Here is a 19,939-nt window from a genome sequence, read left to right on the forward strand (position 1 = left end):
CGAAAGCTCACTTTCCTCGATATCACTTCATCGGCGAATGGCCTATGTCGAAAAACCCTTTTCAAGTTTCCTCGAAATCATCTTTTCCTCGATGAACTTTCTTTCGATAAGTCACTCGCAAGTTTCATTGAAATCATATTTCGATGAGTTCTGTTCTTCAGTGAAAGTTCGTGCAAGCTCTTCGAAAGTCATTTTTCTTCGACATCCCCTTCATCGATAAAACCCTTCTGTTTTTGTTCGATATAATGTTATCGATGAGATTTGCATTTCGATGAATGCTTTTTGAATTTCTTCGGCAGTTGTTTCTCATCGAAATCACTTTTTGCTTTTTGCTTTTTGCTTTTTGATGAGACTGGAGTATCGATGAGTGGCTGCCTTCATTTATCGAAGGTGATATTCCACCGAAGACATCTTTACGTAGTGCTTTACACGTCATGCTTTATTTCGATGAAAGCATTCTTTCGGTGAAACCCCTTTTGAGATGCTCAATATGATATTTTGGCCGATAATCTTTTAGTTTCTACGCCTTTGGGAAGATTTTTTTTTATTTCAAATGTAGTGTTTAACACAATCCTAGATCATCTAATCAAAATGGTAACCAATCACGCAGACATGAAGACAACAGAAATCAAGACTCAAAATGTTATGGTCTGTATATTAATATTCTCCATCGAAATTCTACATAATTCATAATGATTTTCCAAAAAAGCCAGAAAAAGCTAAAGACATTTTGCCAGAGCTTTCTTACAAAATTTTTGTGATGATTTTCTAGAAGTAGTCCTAGTATCCATTTATAGAGATATGGATGTGACAAGCTTCGAACTTCCCTAGAAAATATTTTTATTCTAACCATAATTCCCCCCTCAAAAGGGTTACATTGTTTACGAAAGAAAATAGGAGCAAAACCGATTAGTTAACCAGCTGGAGAAAGGCCAAATGACTTCTCAGAATTCACAGGTCAAGTGCTAGGTGTCCTCAATTCTTAAAAAAATTGATTACCCCAAAATAATCTGTTACAAGAGCTAACCGCTTCCAGTTTCTTGAGGCTTGTCACATGTTGTAGCATCGTTTGATTCTTCCCGAGCCTCTGTTTCTTTCATCACATATTTATTTTCTCATTCCTTGAAGGTATCATCATTAGGCCAGGAAAGACTGACAATTTTCTTTTTCAACTTGTCTAAATCTTTCCACATCTTCTTTAGCTACTTAACTTCCTTTTCCAAAAACCCAAAATGTGACTTTATTTTTTCAATCTCCTCAATGGTTTGAATGAACAAAGAGGTATCATCTGAATTTATGATGTTGTTTATCCGCTGTGACAATTTATAGCCCAACTCACCAAGCCATACCTCTTTATCTTTTAATTTATCATTATTAACAAACCCTCCAAGAAACAGTTCAAGATTTTGATATGTATATTCTTTTCTGTATAGGTTTGCCTTTCTTTCTATATGAACCCCGCCCTCTACTAACCTGGACATATCTTTTACTAGTTCATAAGTGGCTTTAATAGTGGCATCAACATTTGCCTCCTCTTGGGATAAGTATATAAGTTCTAAATCAGCCTCCTTGGCCATCCATTTATCCAAAATTGGCTCCAAAACAGCCTTATCCTCTTTCAAAGAATTCAAAAGGTTCACAATTTTGTTCATATATATATACACAATTGAAGTCCCGAATGTATCAACAAATTTCAAAATTGTGCCCCTGACCTTCTCTTCATATTTACTTGCAAAAATTGCTTGAGCTTCCTTCAATCTTTCCATCTCATCTTGGATACTTTCAATAGATTTAAAACCAAGAGTCAAGGGAGAAGGAGGGAATTCAATAATTGGGCTAGTAGGAGGAGGTCTGGTCGGAGAAGAGGCAATCATCAAACTCGAAGATTCACCTTTTTGTTGTTGTCCTACCATCTATCTCTTCAGCTTTGCAATCGTGTTGTCCTTACGAGCTATCTCAAGTTTAGCTTTGTTGTAGGCTTTTAGGACTACTTCTAACTTCGTCTGAAGATCAACTTTCTCCTTTGGCTTCTTTCTCTGCCACTGCCATATTAAACTTTGCAGATTCTAGAGTTATACTGGCAGCCTCTACCACCCCTGTGTCCTTCACTCTTCTAGCAATCATGCCTCCTGAATAACTGAATTCTGAGGAGTCTTTCCTCCTCTTGCTTTCTTCCCTTCTTAATGACCACATAACAAGGGTCGCATGGTCATTACTGTAAGTTACCCCTTCCAGAGGTTTGGTCACTTTTCTAACTGTATCAAGAATGAATGCATCAACTATATACCACTCAAGGAGAATCAAAATTCCAGCATCTGCAATCAGTTCCCTCCCCTACTCAGGGGTGACTGCCTCAAATTTTGCTAACATCTCCTGCTTTACTTCTCCTTCAATAGCAGGTATATCTTTGTGGGGATGTTCAACCTTCCCCTTCTCACACCTTTCCTTGAATTGCTCTATATGTTTTCTCCAAACAAATTGTAAAAATGCTCCCGTTTTAACAAAATTGTTGTCTGCCAAAAATTCCTCACTAGCTTGCTTAATGACAGGGTCTAGTTCTTTGCCTACAAACTCTTCAATAGTCAAGTCCATTTTGGCACTTGCTGGCTCTTCTAGCATTCCCTCTTGCAACTCTCCATAGGTGTATGCAATTTCTCCAAGACTCCCTAATTGCAACAAATATTCAACTACTGCATGCTCATCTCCTATGTGTATTGGGGATTGGGAAGGAGAATACAAGAGCTCATTTGACTGCACTTCTTTCCCTAGCCTTTGCCTTTTTGGGGAAGCTTGTAATTCAGTGACATCTTCTATTGGCTTTTTTCCTTTTGAAGTGGAGGGCTCATCCTTTTTGGGAATTACTACGTTATACCCTGATCTTTTGTACATCACATACTCACCCGGAAGAACCACCTTGGCATAAGAAGGCTTAGATAAAACAAGTTTATATTTCTTAGGACCAGCTCCTCTTACAACCTCCTTTTTCTCTTTTAAATTCTGCATTAGATCCTCAAAATAGACCACCAAAAACTTAATCTTCTCTTCAAAAGGATTAAAACTAGCCAAGGGATCATAGTTTCTATCAAAATGTTGAATAAAATCTAGAGTTTTCTTGAATGCTATCCATTTCTCCTTCCTTACTTCTTGCTCATCCAGATTAAATTCATTCCTTATTAGGTCTTCAGGGAAATGAAATTGATGAGCTTTACCCCCACACCTAAGTTTCTTCCTAAACATACCATTGAAAGAGTCCTTTGGATTAGTAAACCTAGCAACTGCAGTGGATAACCTGTATGGCTGAAGAAAATTCTCAAAATGTACCCAGTCACCCTTGGTGATCACAAACTGATGTGCCACAGTGATTGTTGGGAAAATTGTCCCTCTTCCTTTGCTTGTTAACTTCGATTCTTGTAGGCCCCCAATTTGCCTCATGATTTCAGCAATGCCTATCTTCAAAGGGATGTGGTAAGGGAGCAAATATGGAGTTTCTCTAAAACAATATACTCTGAAAACAATAGAGACTGGGTAGAAGATTATGTCACCCCAGTTGTGCATAATTTTAATAGGTTCAGCAAACTCCTTGGGTCTAATGAACTCTAAGAGGGCCTTAGGAATCCTAGGGTTCTCCGGACATAAAAGGATTCTAAGCCTGGATGCAAAACACCTATCAAACTTCAAATAACTTGCATCCTCTCTGTCCCAAGACAAAACTGTACTCCATAACTGAACAAGCATGTCATCTCCATCCTTTTCCCTTAATAAGTCCATATTATTTGAAAAGTAATCAACACCTTTAAACAAGAACATGTGCATTAACAGGGAATACCATTTGAAAGGTCTATCTACCTTAGCATTATTTATCCCAATTAGGTCTTCATGAATGGCATCAGTAAGGTAGGGTGCAAAATCATATGTCACTGCTAGAGATAGATTCAAAATTTGTGTCATCATAAGCATGTAATGGGTTGGCATGGTACTTTCTGCATCTTCCCCAAGAATCAGACATAAAGACCAGTATATCCCCTTAGCCCTCAAAGTAAAGAAATTCAAAGGGAAAGGCTCCATTGTGCTAGGGCCTACTAATGTCAATCCTCCTATTTTTACAAAGAATTATTTCAATGGACCCCTCCTAAGGTGATCCCTATGTGCCTCATAAACCTTCTTAAGCATTTCAAAATCAATGGGCTCCAAGTAGTTTGAGACCTCACTAATCCAAAAAACTTTCCTGAATTCATCATCATTGATTTCAATTAGAGATCCCCCATTTACATTTCTCACAGTTTTAGTGATGGGGTCATAGTTTTTGGCAATTTGAGTCAGCAGGTCAACATCCATAAATACTTAGGGCACCATAAGCTTTCCAACATCCAACTCCCATATACTGTTAATTGGAGCAGGTGAGTTTCATTGACCAAATCCTACTTTGAATAATCCTAAACATGTCATTCATATCTGGGCATCTTTTAGCCAATATCCCTTATCATACAAACCATCACCAATCCTCAGGCGGGGAGATTTAGGCACAAGTTCCTTCATTTTGGCTGCACTATTGGTAGATTGGGGTAGCTGTTCTGAAAAATCATCACAAATAGCTCTTTCTTGGTAATCTACCTTCCCTCTAAATTCCCTTTGTGGTTCCATCTCAGAACTACCCTTACTTAAATTAATATTCAAACAAACTCTTTGGAATTTCAAGCACCCAATAACACCAAGTAGACAGGAATTGTAAAGCACAATTGTGAGAAAACTTACTTGCTGCCTGAGAAAATACAACCTGCGCACTTGTTCTTTCACAAATCTCTTTGAATTCTTTCTGCAATTCAAAACAATGGCCTATAGAGGGATTATAACAATAATTGAGCATTGATTAAGATCAGTAAAGCCACACGCTTCAGCAATTAATCCTCTTAAAATTTCAAAACATTCGCTCCAACGGACCAAAAAGAACTCCCTCTTAGTACTTTTCCTTTAGTCATTGAGCCGCGATCACTAAAACTCGAGCATCTTCCTATAGCGGTTTAGTGACCACCATCAGATTATGTAGAACTAGTGTGCTCATTAACCATATGAAATTTCTAAGTGGGCCCATCAGCTAGTCATTCATCTTCTCTTTATCACTAATCTGCAAAGAATAACGGTCATGCAAATTTGCACTACGGTTCAACGACAACTTTCGATCTTCCTCAGACTTGCTGGCCTTTTAACTTACCTAGGTCGCCCACTTCGAATGAGCCCTACCATCTAGTCGTTGATCCGCAAATAATAACGGTCAAGCATCTCTTAATCGTGGTTCAGTGTCAGTCGTCAGATCAACAGTCACCTGCTCAGTCTTTAGGAACCTTTGCTACTTAACCAAAGTCATTTTACTATCTGCCCTAACCACTTGCTTGTGGCTTGTCTCTAGGTCACAAAGAATAACCATCATGCAACTTCACATTGCGGTTCAGCGACAACCGTCAATCTCGAAAGACTTATCTGCTCTTTAACATGCCCAGGCTGCTGCCTTCTAATGGGTCCCACCACTTGGTCGCTGGTCTGTGATGAGTAATATTCAGGCATCTTCCCATAGCGGTTCAGTGACAACCATCAAATTATGTGGTACCTGCTCAATATTTAAGAACCTCGACAGATTATAAAGGGGAGAAAACTTAGGACGCTTAAGGAAACTGTAGAAAATTTAAAAAAAATATTTGAAACCCACTCAAGCCTATACTTAGAATGGCCCCCTTTTAACGATGCGACAACCCTTTCATTTAAGTGAAAAAGAAACGAGTAGAAAATAAAAGATTTGGAGGAGAACAACCCAAAAGGCTTAATTCTTTGAATAGATTTGAAATGAAAAACCCTAAACCCTCAGAAAACACAAAAACTTGCAAATAAGCGCAAAATCACTGAAATTGATAGGTTTCAAAAAGGATAAAGGCAAGACTTCCAACATTTTTCGAAAACACTGATAACAAGTTCAACTAAGGTTGTTAGAGATATACCTAAGATTGTGAAGCCCTATAATCTGGTATGTAAGGAATGTCAATTGGGAAAGTAAGTCAGAACTTATTTTAAGAGTATTCAAGATAAATCTAATGATGTTCTTGATCTTATTCATACTAATTCATGTGATCATACTAGAATAAAGAGTTTTCAGGGTGATAGATATTTTATGCTAATCATTGATGACTATTCTAGAATGATCTGGGTTACTTTTCTAAGGGAGAAATATGAAGCTTTTGAAAAGTTTAAGATCTTTAAAGCCAAAGTTGAGACAGAGACAAGGTTGAAGATTAAATTCTCAAGGTTAGATCAGGGTGGTGAATTCACATCTAGTGAATTTAATAGTTATTGTGAGAAGCATGGGATACAATTGTCTGCCCCCTGGATACCTCAGCAGAATGGTGTTGTGGAAAGAAAGAACATAACTATCTTGGATGCAGCTAGAACTATGATGATGGAAGCTAATCTACCTCATATCTATTGGAGAGAAGTTGTGAGCACAACGATATACACATTCAACAGAGTTCATATCAAAGGAGGCACCGGTAAGACACCTTATGGTTTATGGTTTGGTCATACACCTTTAGTTAAGTATTTCAAAATCTTTGGTAGTAAATGCTATATCAAAAGAGATGATTCCATTGGAAACTTTGATCCTAGATGTGATAAAGGGATATTTCTTGGTTATTCTACTAAAAGAAAATCATATAGATGTTATAACAAGAGATTGCAGAGAATTGTGGAGAGAGCTAATGTCAAGGTGGATGAGTTGTACAAAGGTCAAATCAGAACTTATGAGAGAGAACCGGAAGTGGAGATGATCATAACTGAACTAGTAGCACCTGTACCGAAACAAAAAGTTGAACCAGTTACTCCGACAAGATCAAAAAATTCATCAGTGACTGAAGATCACAACAGGGAAACAAAAAGTTAGAAGACTCCTCGGTATGTAAGGTTAAATCATTCAGAAGATCAGATCATTGGAGACAAGAATAAAGGAGTAATGACAAGAAGAAGGTTGGAAACTGATGAGGTATGTTTAATATCTCAAGTTGAACCAACTTTAGTTATTGAAGCTTGTAAAGATGAATGTTCGATGAAAGCTATGGAAGAGGAATTGGATCAGATTGAAAAGAACAACAGATGGACTTTTGTTCCTTGGCCTAAAAATAAGAATGTTATTGGAACTAAGTGGGTTTCTAGGAACAAATTGAATGAGTATGGACAAATTGTGAGGAATAAGGCTAGATTGGTATGTAAAGGATATTCTCAGAAGGAAGGAGTTGATTATGATGAGACTTTTTCTTCGGTAGCTAGGATTGAAGCTGTGAGATTATTTCTTGCTTATGCTACCCATGAGAAATACAAGATTTATCAGATGGATGTTAAATGTGCATTTTTGAATGGAGATATTGAAGAGGAAGTTTATATTGAGCAACCTGACGGTTTTTCACTTTTAGATGATAAAAACATGGTTTGCAGGTTAAGGAAAGTGTTATATGGGTTGAAACAAGCCCCTAGAGCTTGGTATGCCAAATTGGACAAATATCTTTTCAAGCTCGGTTTCACTAAAGGTAATGCTAATAGTAACTTATATTATAAGATCATTGATGATGACATATTGATTGTTGAAGTATTTTTTGATGATATCATTTTTGGAGGTGAGGATAAATTATGTATGAAATTCTTTGAAAATATGAAAAATAAATTTGAAATGTCTATGATTGGGGAGATGAATTTTTTCTTAGGTTTGCAGATTACTGAGAATGATAAAGGGATTTTCATCTGTCAAACTAAGTATGCTAGAGAGTTGTTGAAGAAATTTGGTATGGAAAATTCTAAACCGATTGGTACCCCTATGGTTACAAGTGAGAAATTGACAAAGAAAGATGTATCAGCTCCGGTAAATCCTACAAGGTACAAATCTATGATTGGAGGTTTGTTATATCTGACTTAGACTAGACTGGATATAATGAACACTATTTGTATTGTATCAAGATATCAGAGTCATCCTAGAGAGAATCATGAGTGTGCGATGAAATGGATTTTTCAGGTATTTGCAAGGAACAATTGAGTATGGTTTGTGGTATCCTAAAGATGATGACTTTACACTATGTGCATATACAGATGTTGATTGGGCTGGAGATGTTGATGACCGGAAGAGAACATCTGCTGGAGCTTTCTTTCTTGGAAGAAACTTATTTCATGGATCAATAAGAAGCAATAATGTACTTCTTTATCTATTGTTGAAGCTGAGTATGTTGTTGTTGCTACTAACTGTACACAAGTTTTATAAATGAAGCAAATTTTGAAGGATATAAGGGTTGATTGCAATGAACCAGTAGTTATTCACTATGATAAATCTGTTGCTATTGATATATCAAAGCATCTAGTATTTCATTCTAAGACTAAGCACATTTCTATCAAGTATAATTTTATGAAGTAGAAGGTGGAAGCAAATGAAGTCAGACTGGTTTATGTGAACACTAAAGAGCGGATTGCAGATATCTTCACTAAACCTTTGCCAAAGGAATCATTTCAGTACTTTACAGATATATTGGGAGTTTTTGCTCCTCTGGTAGAGACTTAAGTGATGTTGATTGACATCAGTCTGGTATGCATTTATCAATGCTATCATTCATTCTGAATTGATGTGTTGATGCTACTAATCAGGGGTAGTAGTCAGATGTGGTTCAGAGGTTTTATGATTTTTCTTTGATGTTTATGTCATATTTCTAGCATTGATGTCAAAGGGGGAGAGATATATGTGAAAAAAGATTTTAGTGATATCATTCTCAGGGGGAGTTTGGTTTTTTGTTCAGAACTTCATTGACATATCATCTTGGAGTGTTTGTTGGTTGTCTCCCATTGGGGGAGACTTGTTTGATATTTTCTTGACACTTGGATGTTTTTCACATCTAGTGTTGCCATAAATGCCAAAGGGGGAGATTGTTGGCAATTTGGAGGAATTGATTATGTGTTGCATTGATGTTTTGTCATTGATGTCAACACTAGCTATTTTGTTGTCGACCAGCTTCTAATAGAGTGACTGGATTATGATATTGATATGGAGACCATCTCTGGTATTCTCCAATTTTTTTTGGCTTGTGGTATTGGCTTGGATTGGTTACTCATGTGTTCCTGATGTGTATCACATTTAGTTGGTTTGGGATTTGATGATTTGGAGGTTATCATTTGTTCTAGTAAGCCTTTTGGTCACCGATAAGGGTTTTACCGACAATGCTTTGATGAAGATCTTTTGATGAATCTGATAAGTGGTGTTGGTGCGGCTTCTAGAAGGTTATCAGGATGCTGGTGGTTATCGTTTTCATGTTCTAGTTGATTGGTGGTATTTTGTTTGGCTTATAGTGACCTATTTTAGGTCTGGTCTTATTTTGTTAGGTTATGGATCGGTTTGTGTAACATGTTGGTTGATGCCCCCGATGCGTCACTGGTTGGATTTATTGTTTGAATTATGTTGTTTCGATTTTAGGCTAACTTGGTTTATCATTGGATTGTGAGATTATGTAACAGATCTATTGTATTATTTTATAGGTGGTAGACCTAATTGTTTAGGTCCTAGTTTGGTATAAATATGATGTAAGATCTCTTTGTAGATCGTGGGTTTATGGGATATAGGATTATCTGTGTGCAAATAATGTTGTAATCATATGCAGAGGTTTTGGTTGATCATAGGTGATCGAATTGGGTTTATGAAAGAGGTGTAAGACCTCCAATATTGAGCTTAACTAGAACTGTATTCAGGCATACGAGATTCTATTTTTTGCAGTTCACTCATCTTTCCAGATTGTAGTATGGATTTCTTTGTAGTCATTGAGGCTCCTTTTGTGATGAGCAATGTGCCTTCTTGTATGTGCATGCCCCTCTTATTGTAATCATGTACTTGTTGCATAAGTATTATCTAACTATGGGTAGGCTTCTCACCGTGGTTTTTCCCTTTACCTAGTTTTCCACGTACAAATATTGGTGTTATGTGTTATGCATGGTTGGTTAATTATTCTGTAATTTATGTTTATGCTTAACTATTACATATGTTATTATGGTATTTTCTTTATGCATTATGGTAGAAGGTTTTGTGAGCTTAAATTTTTGTAATCTATTGACAACTGATTCACACCCCCCCCCTCCTCTAAGTTGTTCACCAGTTATCTTAACACTAGGTACTGACTATCTTGAAACCTTATGGAAGTCCCAAGTGTTGCAATATAATGAAAATTTGATACACAACTATACTAACATTGTAATCATAGGTATGTGATTTCCCTTGCACTTTTTAATATTCCTTTTATTATTTCTTACTTGTAATTTCCTAAGGGATTATGATTGTATTTTATGGACATTGATTCTCATTACCTAATATGGAAATAATGTGAGGCAGATAAGGATGGTCGTATTGGCTTCCTTTTGCATCTTGGATAATAATCATGTGGCATATTTAATGTTTTTTCTTGAAAATTTCCAATTATTACCTACCTTCATCCTCTTGATATCCATGATGAAAGATTCAAGGACTCTCAAAGAAAAAAATAGAAAGATTATTATGATTGTCCTAAGGGTGAGAATAGATTGTTATGTGGACTATGCTAGTTACTTCAACCTTCATTTTTGGGTGTAGTTCTCCTTTCAACCCCTTTGTCATCTTTCCAAATTCCCTAAGGAAACTTTTGATCCCCCTTTTCAAGGATATTTCATCACCCATGAGCTCTCAAGTGGCCTAATAATAGTCCAATATGACTTTCATATCCATGGACTTCTTGAAACCCTTTTTTAAACTTTTCTCTCCATTCTTGTATGGTCTTGAATCCCTATGGTATTCATTGGGATTCTGTTCGAGATTATGTATGTCTCCTAAGAATTAGCCTTCATAATATATCAAAAGAATAATAATGACATATATTGTGTGATGAATAGATAATGCACATATAAATACATAGGATAGGTAAAGGGTACGAGAATGAGCCCACCTTCACACATGATTGTGCAACCTATATGTACGTATTAAGATATTCTCCTAAGATGGGGATGATACTAAATGGGAAATGAAATAGGTATTCAAATATTATTGGATATTTTTTTCCCACTTTATTGTTTATGCAAATCCTAGAATGATCAAGTATCTTAAGAGTAAGTAGCACCCAGTAAATATTTAAAATGAAAGGATATCATGAAGGTTTATATGAATGTAAAATTATTATGTTATAGATATGTGAATGTTATATATGAAATGCATATCCTTCCAAATTCTATTGATTAGGCTAATCTAGTTTCTTTTATGTCATGCATTAACTCAATATAAAGGTATTGCAATGAACTTATCATAATAAAATAATGGGGGGAGAAATTATATGAGTGCTATAATTTGGTAACTCTAAAAGTGAGATACGTTAATGTAGGGTAAATAAATAAACTATAAGAGTAGTTTATAATAATTCAGGGTTAAGTACACGCAATCAATAGTCAAAAGGTGAGGCATAAACACTAATTAAACTATGACCATTCATGCTTGCCTATAGAGATCTATAGTCTTATGGGTTAGCTACTTAATATGAGCTAATATCTTGGAGCTTGCACCAACTCCACATAGGTGAAGGAGATATTTTTCCATGGATATATTTTAAAAAAGGTAAAAAAATAACTTTGAAACTTCTAATACATGTTTATTTTCACATGGAGGTGATATAGGAGAGGATCAAACCAAACTTGAATTGGGAAAATTAGAAAACACTAGAGAGTTAGGGATTTACTTAACTAATCAAATTAATAGCTTCTCTTTAATTCAAGAATATAATTTTTTTAATTAATAACACCAACCATATAATGGTAGAAGCTTGTTTGGCACCATTAGCCTACACTTTAAGAAGTCAATACCATGATAAAATAGAAGTCATAGATTAAGAAGTACATAACATACTTAAATCAAAGAACTTATAAAATACACAACATAGTCAAATCAAAGTCCTAGATTGAGAAGTGCATAACATGGTGAAATCAAATAAATTAATAAGTACAAAATATGAAGTTATAAACTATGTACAACCTTTTTTTCATTCCACCAACTTATTTCAATGAAATATTTAAATTATTCTACACTTTATTGTCTTGAATATTGCTTTGTTATGAGAGTCATTAACTTTCCATAAGTTATTATTCAATGGTCTACCTCCATATTTGATCAAGTGAACATTTGATTCCATAACAAAGTTAGATTAATAATAAAAAAAATTGTGTCAAAGTCCTCAAGCAACTGCACATTGAACTTCTTCATTGGGTACCTTCTAAATCATGCTTTAATAACAACCATCGATCTTGTATGATACTCAATATCTTATTCATCTATGATAGAGGCTCCTAATTTTTTTTCTTGCCCCGACACAATTGCATGGTTAATAATTTACTCTTTATTTGTTTGTCATCCATAATAGCTACACAAACATTCCCTACATTGAATTGTGCATTTAATAATATTAATTTAATAAATAATATAAAAATATTACAAAATAAGATAATAACGACTTATTAAATAATGCATCTATAATACCTAATTGTACTAGATCCAAAATATAATCAAAGTCAATCATTGATTCCATTTCTATGAATTGTAATTCCTTCGAAAGTTGGTATATCTTGAGTGTGCTTAAAATTATAATACACCATTCATCGACCCACTTTTTTAAACCACACTCATTCTAAGTAAAATATCTACATTAAGAACACAAACATACCATATGCCTCATAGAAATACCCGGATTCTAAAAGAATGAAACTCATTCAGTCCTACTACTATAAAATAATCTTCATATAGTGCAACATTATCTCTGTGGACCAACCAAAAAATATATATGAATTATAGACAAGTACTTTAATTACTTGAACCCATTATACAATTGCACTATTTGATCTTGTATGTTGCAGTTTTCAACTTTGTATTATTTTTATACTTCATGCTAAATCTCTTTTAATACATTCTCTTGCACCATCATTCTCCCTTTCTTGTGCCCAAACTCAAAGAAGTTTCATATGTGGCGAATGCCACTACTATTGGGCATCTTAGTAAATCAATAGAACATTCATAGAGTTCTTGGATGGTTATGTACAACTACTTGACCATACGATATGCTAACCAAATGTGATGATCTTGATTCTCAAATTACCATAAAACATCTCAAAGAAACCTTGCACAAAATTTGTAGAATGCATTTGATCATTTACTGATATAAAAATGATAGTCTATCAAGATATGTATATCTTCCTTTATGCTATTAGGTGCATGAATGAATATTATATGTACACATATAGCAACTTGAGTGGAGTTGTAGTATTGTGATCGATTCTCGTTATATGGTTGTAGTGAATAGTTCTCTACAAAGCATACAATCAAAATGATCGCACAAAGATAAAATGTGTCCTTACTTAACTTGAATTCTAAGTCTAAGCATTGAGTTATACGTCATTTTCTCTCCAAAAATGAACATAAATTGATATATTGGTATTTTTTAACTTATTAATTCACACCTTTTTGCCTCTTTACTATATTTTTATAATGTATATGATCTACTTATATTCTTGAAAACTCACTAGAGCTCTTTTCCATTTGCATGCGTATCTATCACATGTTCTGGATATAAATATGATTTATGGTAAAATGATTGTCCATCCTTTCTTTCACATAAAATAATTTAATTGAAATCTCTTGTCATGGAGTTTCTGTCATATATTCTTAAAAAAATTCGTTAGTATGAAAGTTGCACAAATATGCCAAAAAATGTCACAATTATGAAAAATTCAATGTAGACTAGATATAATAATAAATTATACATGTTTGATTTATTGACATAAGAAGGATTTTCCATTCTAGAAAACTTTTGATTAATTTTTATTTGAAGATACATTTCAATACATTTGGAGAAAAAATGATTTTGAGTTAATCCAAAAATGATTTGGATGTGGCTCATGATTTTGAAAACTAATAAATTCCTTTTTACAACATATCTTTGATTAGGTGAAAATGTTGTGTTATTTTTTCAAAATTCTTCAATTAGGGACTTATATTTCCATGGGAGTCTATCGAAGAATGTCCATAGTTCATTGATATTTGGGTCCTCTTTGTAGTCAATTGCTATTTGGGTCTTCAACTCTTTCAGATCTCCCAATGAGTTTTATTAGTGTTTTTATTTTTTAAACTTATTTTTATTGTTTGACTTATTTTATTTATTGGGATAGTGGTTTTTGTTTGATTACCTATTATAGTTTCAATGTAATTAAATGCTATGTAAAATTAATATATTTTGTGTGTGAGGTAAAACCCACTCTTTCCTATGCATCATTGATTAGATTTTACAATTTTTTTTTACTATCACTATTTGATTTTCTTAGGCCAATAATTTTCGTTATGGGTCTAAACTTGATATTTTTAACCATTTCATAAAATAATTGACATGTCCCTATTCTATTTAAGTTTTCAAAATAAAAAATCAATATCATATTAACATTTTTTCTCAAAGTATGCTCAAGAATCTTATCAACTATTGATTTTAAAATATTCGCATCAATTTTAATTAAAAATATATTTTTTATGCAAAATTTTAGGAGGTGTTCTATGGTAGGCTTACTTTATTACATAAATTTGTTTTATTAAACAATTGTTTTCATCTTCAAAATTTTGCATATTCATTATGTTTTGAATATGTCGATTAATAGGTTTAAAGTCATCATTGATTGTTTCATTATTGAGTAATTCAATTGTTGGTTGAGGAAAAAAAATTAATATCATATTGAGATGGAAAAGTGAGTGTGCGTTCAAGTCTAGGATTCAATTTCTTTATTACACGATTTTTTTTGCATTTTTTGTCTTTGTTTCTTTAAATTCTTCTTTTTTTCTGACTTGAAGGGACACTTCATGATCTAGTTGAATTGATGAACATGATATATAATCATTTATTGATTTTAGATTTTTTACTTTCATAAAGTTGTATCATTATTTCGCATTTATTTGTATTATTTGTTTCTTGCTCTGATGTTTAAGTCTTTGGTCATTTCCTTAGAATGATGTTGAATTCTAAACATCATAAAATTATGCATAATTAGGATGATGAATAAGGTGTGGATATTGGTCCAATCATGTTATGATAAAGATTAGAATTACAAGAAAAAACTAATTCACAATGAGAACCATTACCATGCCACCACGAGATCACATTGAACAACCACAAAGATATATATGTGTTCATTAAAGTACGTACATTTATAATATGGGAATTGGGCAACATTCTCAATAAAAACACTCACACAAGAGCACATCAATAGAAAGATGAATTCCACAAATTTTAAAAAATATAAAAAATTCAAATAGCACTTTGTTAGCTATCAAATATTCTAGTCCTTAACTCTAGAACCATTACTCAGACCTAGGGAAAGGAAGACAACAAATTATAAGTGGAGAAAGGGGTTCATAAACAAGGAGGGATAATCTTGGCCCAAGTGATAGTATTTAGAAAATGCCATCATCCTTTAGGCTCTACAATATCACAAATGATTATATTTGAGGTATAATTGATAGGATAATTAGAGAGAAATGAAGAAATGACAAATAGGATGTAACTAGCCATATTATAATTGTGCTATACATAAGTAGACCTTGTTAGCCTAAAAATAAGTAGCCATAAACATGAACAACACAAATTATTTGGATAATAACTATTTAGATTGGTAAAAAATGGTTACCCTCCATATAGTTGAAGATGAGATTTATGGTGTATGACCATCCGCCTTTGATAGACAGCTAGAAAAATAGGTCCATAACACTCAAAATATTCTCACCGTAATTGAGTGTTATAAGTATGTCCTAGCTATATAAAAGTCATTTTTGGAAGAAATTGCTACTTGGAAAATAATTGGGGTCACATTCCAAAAAGCTTCTTGGATAATGGGATGAGGTATGATACTAGTGATATTGGAATAAATGTGGGTGGGTGTTATCAATGGGGATAAATATTGAAAGGGGTTTAAAAATGTCATGATATTGTCCATTAGGTAGCTTGAGAAATTATCTAACAACACGAGATTATAAAAATATGCATATTATATTGTAAGTCATTGATGTTTGGTGAATAGAATTTAATAAAGGTTGTTACCAATGAACAAACTAAGGTGTTGTAGTGTCATAAAATTGCGACCCTAGCAATTTTTGACCACATTAGGGTCCTCATGCATGCGAAATTGAATCCCCTAGCCTAATTGGAGACCGGAGATTGCCCAACCCCTAAAAACTGCTTCTCCCTTGCCCTCCGCACCACCCTGTCTGCACTCTTCCCTGGAGAAAAGGGTAGGACAGGGGTGTGGCACCCCTGTCCCTGCCCTATTTTGAGGTATAACATTTCCTAAGTTTGCATAGAAGGTTGTGCAGTGAGCGGGAAAACTTCCCTGATGTTGGCTTGTGATGAAAATCAGTTTCATTAACCCTAATTGACAAGTATAAAAGTTGCATTTGCCCTCTCATTTGAAAGAGGTCAAGGAAGTGAAAATTTGCGATCAAACGTTCAAGAGAATTCAAGAATTCAAGCATCCCTTTCAAGCATTGAGAATCTCAAGTCTCCCTTCAAGGCTAGGTGTTGCATTCAAGTCAAGGATTCAACCATTAAAGAGGAGATCCATTTCAACATTCAACTTCATACAAGCATTTCTATCAACATTTCTATCACAACCTCCCTTGAGGTGATTTACATTTCAGTCTTCCATTTACATTTATTTGCAAGTACTTTCTTTCATTACTTGGTTAATTCCAAAACTAGGGTTTGACATGAAGGCAAACCCCCAATCCCAACCCCTTTTCCTCTCTTTTCCATGTGTAGGTTGCAGGTGCGCAGCTGTACTTTCAGATTTGGACTCCACTTGCAGAGGCAAAAAAACCCTTTTTGTTTTATGGATTTTTCAGAGGACCGTGTACACTTTTGCCATGGTTCGAGCAAATTTTTCTCAAATTCACAGGGCGACTTCATCTTGACATATTACTGCCAAAACCAGGTGCACAACTTCATCCCACACTCTGATCTTGAGTTATTATCAGTTCTTTGTCTCTTTTCACTTAGTCTTAATACATAATTCAATAAATTCCTTTCCATTCAAAGTAGAAGAGGGGATTAACTTATCATTCTCATTTCATTCAGAATTCTATCTTCTTCTTTGGAGGTCCCCCCCTCTTCCAATGTAATGCGTGAAAAGTGTTTGAAGGGAAATCCGTAGTGAAAATCTCATCTCTCCTTGGAGGGAAAGGGTAGCTTTCCTCTTGATCTCTCATTCAAACATTTTTCACCCACCATTACATTTTGGTGACCATTACAGGTGTAATCTATGTCAAGTAGGCATTAAACCAACTATGCATATAAATTTTCAATGTTTTGAGAATAGAAACATTAGTTTTTTCATTGTGATTTTAGGTATAACTATTATTAGGAATTTAACTAAGTGGCCTCTATGGTTGTCTGCTACCACAATAGTCTTGGAAATTATTTATACTAAGGGTATCTATGATGCCATGAACTTCACTATTATGGTTAAATGATGAGTGTATATAACATATTAGGGAATAGAAGAAATCATGGTTGATAGGGTTATGGTTGTAAAGTTTGTGGTTAATATATTAGACATGGATAGGACAACCTATGAGAGTTGAGAAATACAACACCACGGGATCCTGAATGATCTCTGCAGGCTGAATAACCTGTTACAAGGAGAAGCAAGGAAGCAAATAACAGAAAAACCAATACACAGAAAATATGCTCAAAAAGATGAAAGCTCAGTATTCACAAAATGTGTAATGTGATAATGATACAAAGAAAAAAAAATTAACCTCTAATAGGTCAAGAAACCCTAAAAGGGAAAACCTAGGCTTGCACATAATAATTAATAAAAGAATTAATTATTATACACCTAATGTTAGCTTAAGTGTAAAAAGAGATAATAGGGAACTTAAATAATTAAACAAATGTTGTTTAATTAATAGAGTAAAGACCTGATTACTCTAACACCCCCCCTTAAGCTAGACTTAGGGAGAAGCTAAAACCTAGAACAACTACTGAAAGCAGGAAAGATGGGTGCTAGCAACAAGGCCTGATCAAGTACCCAAATACAATGAAATCTCTATGAAACGGAGAAAAATGAGAAAACCTAGTGGGAAAAAACTCCTCTCCAAAAAGAGATAAAAGAACATGCTGAAAGAAGAAGAAGGAAGGAAGGCCTCATAAAGACCCCCCAGGGACAACTTCCTTCACCCCAAGCATAGAGCACAACTAAAGATAACGCAACAATGGAAAAGGTTTCGTGAAGATGCCTGCAACTTGCTCGACAGTGGGAATGTACTCCAGAATGAGAGAACCATCCTGAATCAACTAGCGGATGAAATGCATCTGAAGCTAAATGTGCTTTGTCCGTTGATTCTCTACTGGGTTGCAGGAAATATGAATAGCACTCTGATTGTCACACCAAAGAACAGTGGGATTATCAGCAGGAAAACCAAACTCAGTCATCAATTGTCGAAGTCATAAGATCTCCTAACTAGCAAGCACAACAACTCGGTACTCAGCCTCTATAGATGATAATGCATGAGCAGTCTACTTCTTGCAAGACCATGTGATAGGACCGGAGCCAAGACATAAAACAAAGCTAGAAGTAGACTTCTGATTAGTGACATCACCAGCCCAATCAGAGTTAGTGTAGCCAACAATGTGAGGTTCCCCTGATGTGTAGTGAATGCCATGAGAAATAGAGCCCTAAATATACCACAAAATACGTTTGGTAGCTTGCCAATGACTCTCATGAGGATCATGGGAGAATTGAGAGACAAGGCCAACCGCAAAGGAAAGATCAGGACGAGTGTGTGTCAGGTACAACAAACTGCCAACCAATTGCCTGTAAAGTGTAGAATCTACTGAAGGAGTGGGACAAGTAGTAACCAAAACAATCCTTGACTGAAAAGGAGCGGGAGCAAGCTTGCAATCAAGCATGCCAAAACACCAAAGCATGTCAAGAGCATAATTCTACTGGTAAATGTAGATCCCATCAGAAAACTGAGTCACCTAAAGACCAAGGAAATAGTGTAGAAGACAGAGATCTGTCATCTCAAACTGGTCCATCAAAGCTCGTTGAATATGCTGAATCATAGAGGATGAGCTACCTGTGATGAGGAGAGCATCAACATAGAGCACAAGAATCAGGATCTCACCCTCAAGAAGCTTAATGTACACTGCGTGATCAGAATGACTGCAAGTGAAACTAGTGGAGAGCAAGAAAGAATCCATCTTCTCATACCAAGCCCGAGGGCCCTGTTTGAGACCATACAATGAACGCCAAAGTCTGCAAACCAAAGAATTGTTTTGCACAAATCCCTGAGGTTGCTCCATATAGATTTCCTCCTATAGGTTCCCATGCAAGAAAGCACTCTTCAAATCCATCTGAAAAATGGGCCATCCCCAAGAAGCTGAAAGAGATAGTACAAAGCGAATAGAGTTCATCTTGGCGGCAGGGGCAAATGTCTCGAAGTAATCAATACCCTCAACCTGCGAGAAACCCTTCGCAACATGACATGCTTTGTACTTATCAATCAAACCATCAACAACATACTTAGTGCGATACAACTAGCGACACCTAGCCATCTTTCTCCTCTTAGGAAGAGGACAAAGATCCCAAGTATGATTCCTCATCAAAGAAGAATACTCCTCTTCCATAGCACAATCCCACTCAGGGTGTTGTGTAGCCTCTGAAAACTTCTAAGGATCATCTGAAATGGCATGACTCAAAAGATTAGAGCCCATAGTATGAGAATGAGTGTGACGAGTATCTGAAGGATCACCGGCCATAGAACCTAGCGCCTCAATAGTAAAGCGAGCCCACTTGGGCATCTAAGGTGGAGCAGGTGGAGGTGGGGATGGTGGATCAT

The sequence above is a fragment of the Cryptomeria japonica genome, chromosome 5 (assembly GCF_030272615.1).
Source record: "Cryptomeria japonica chromosome 5, Sugi_1.0, whole genome shotgun sequence".
NCBI classification, from domain to species: domain Eukaryota; kingdom Viridiplantae; phylum Streptophyta; class Pinopsida; order Cupressales; family Cupressaceae; genus Cryptomeria; species Cryptomeria japonica.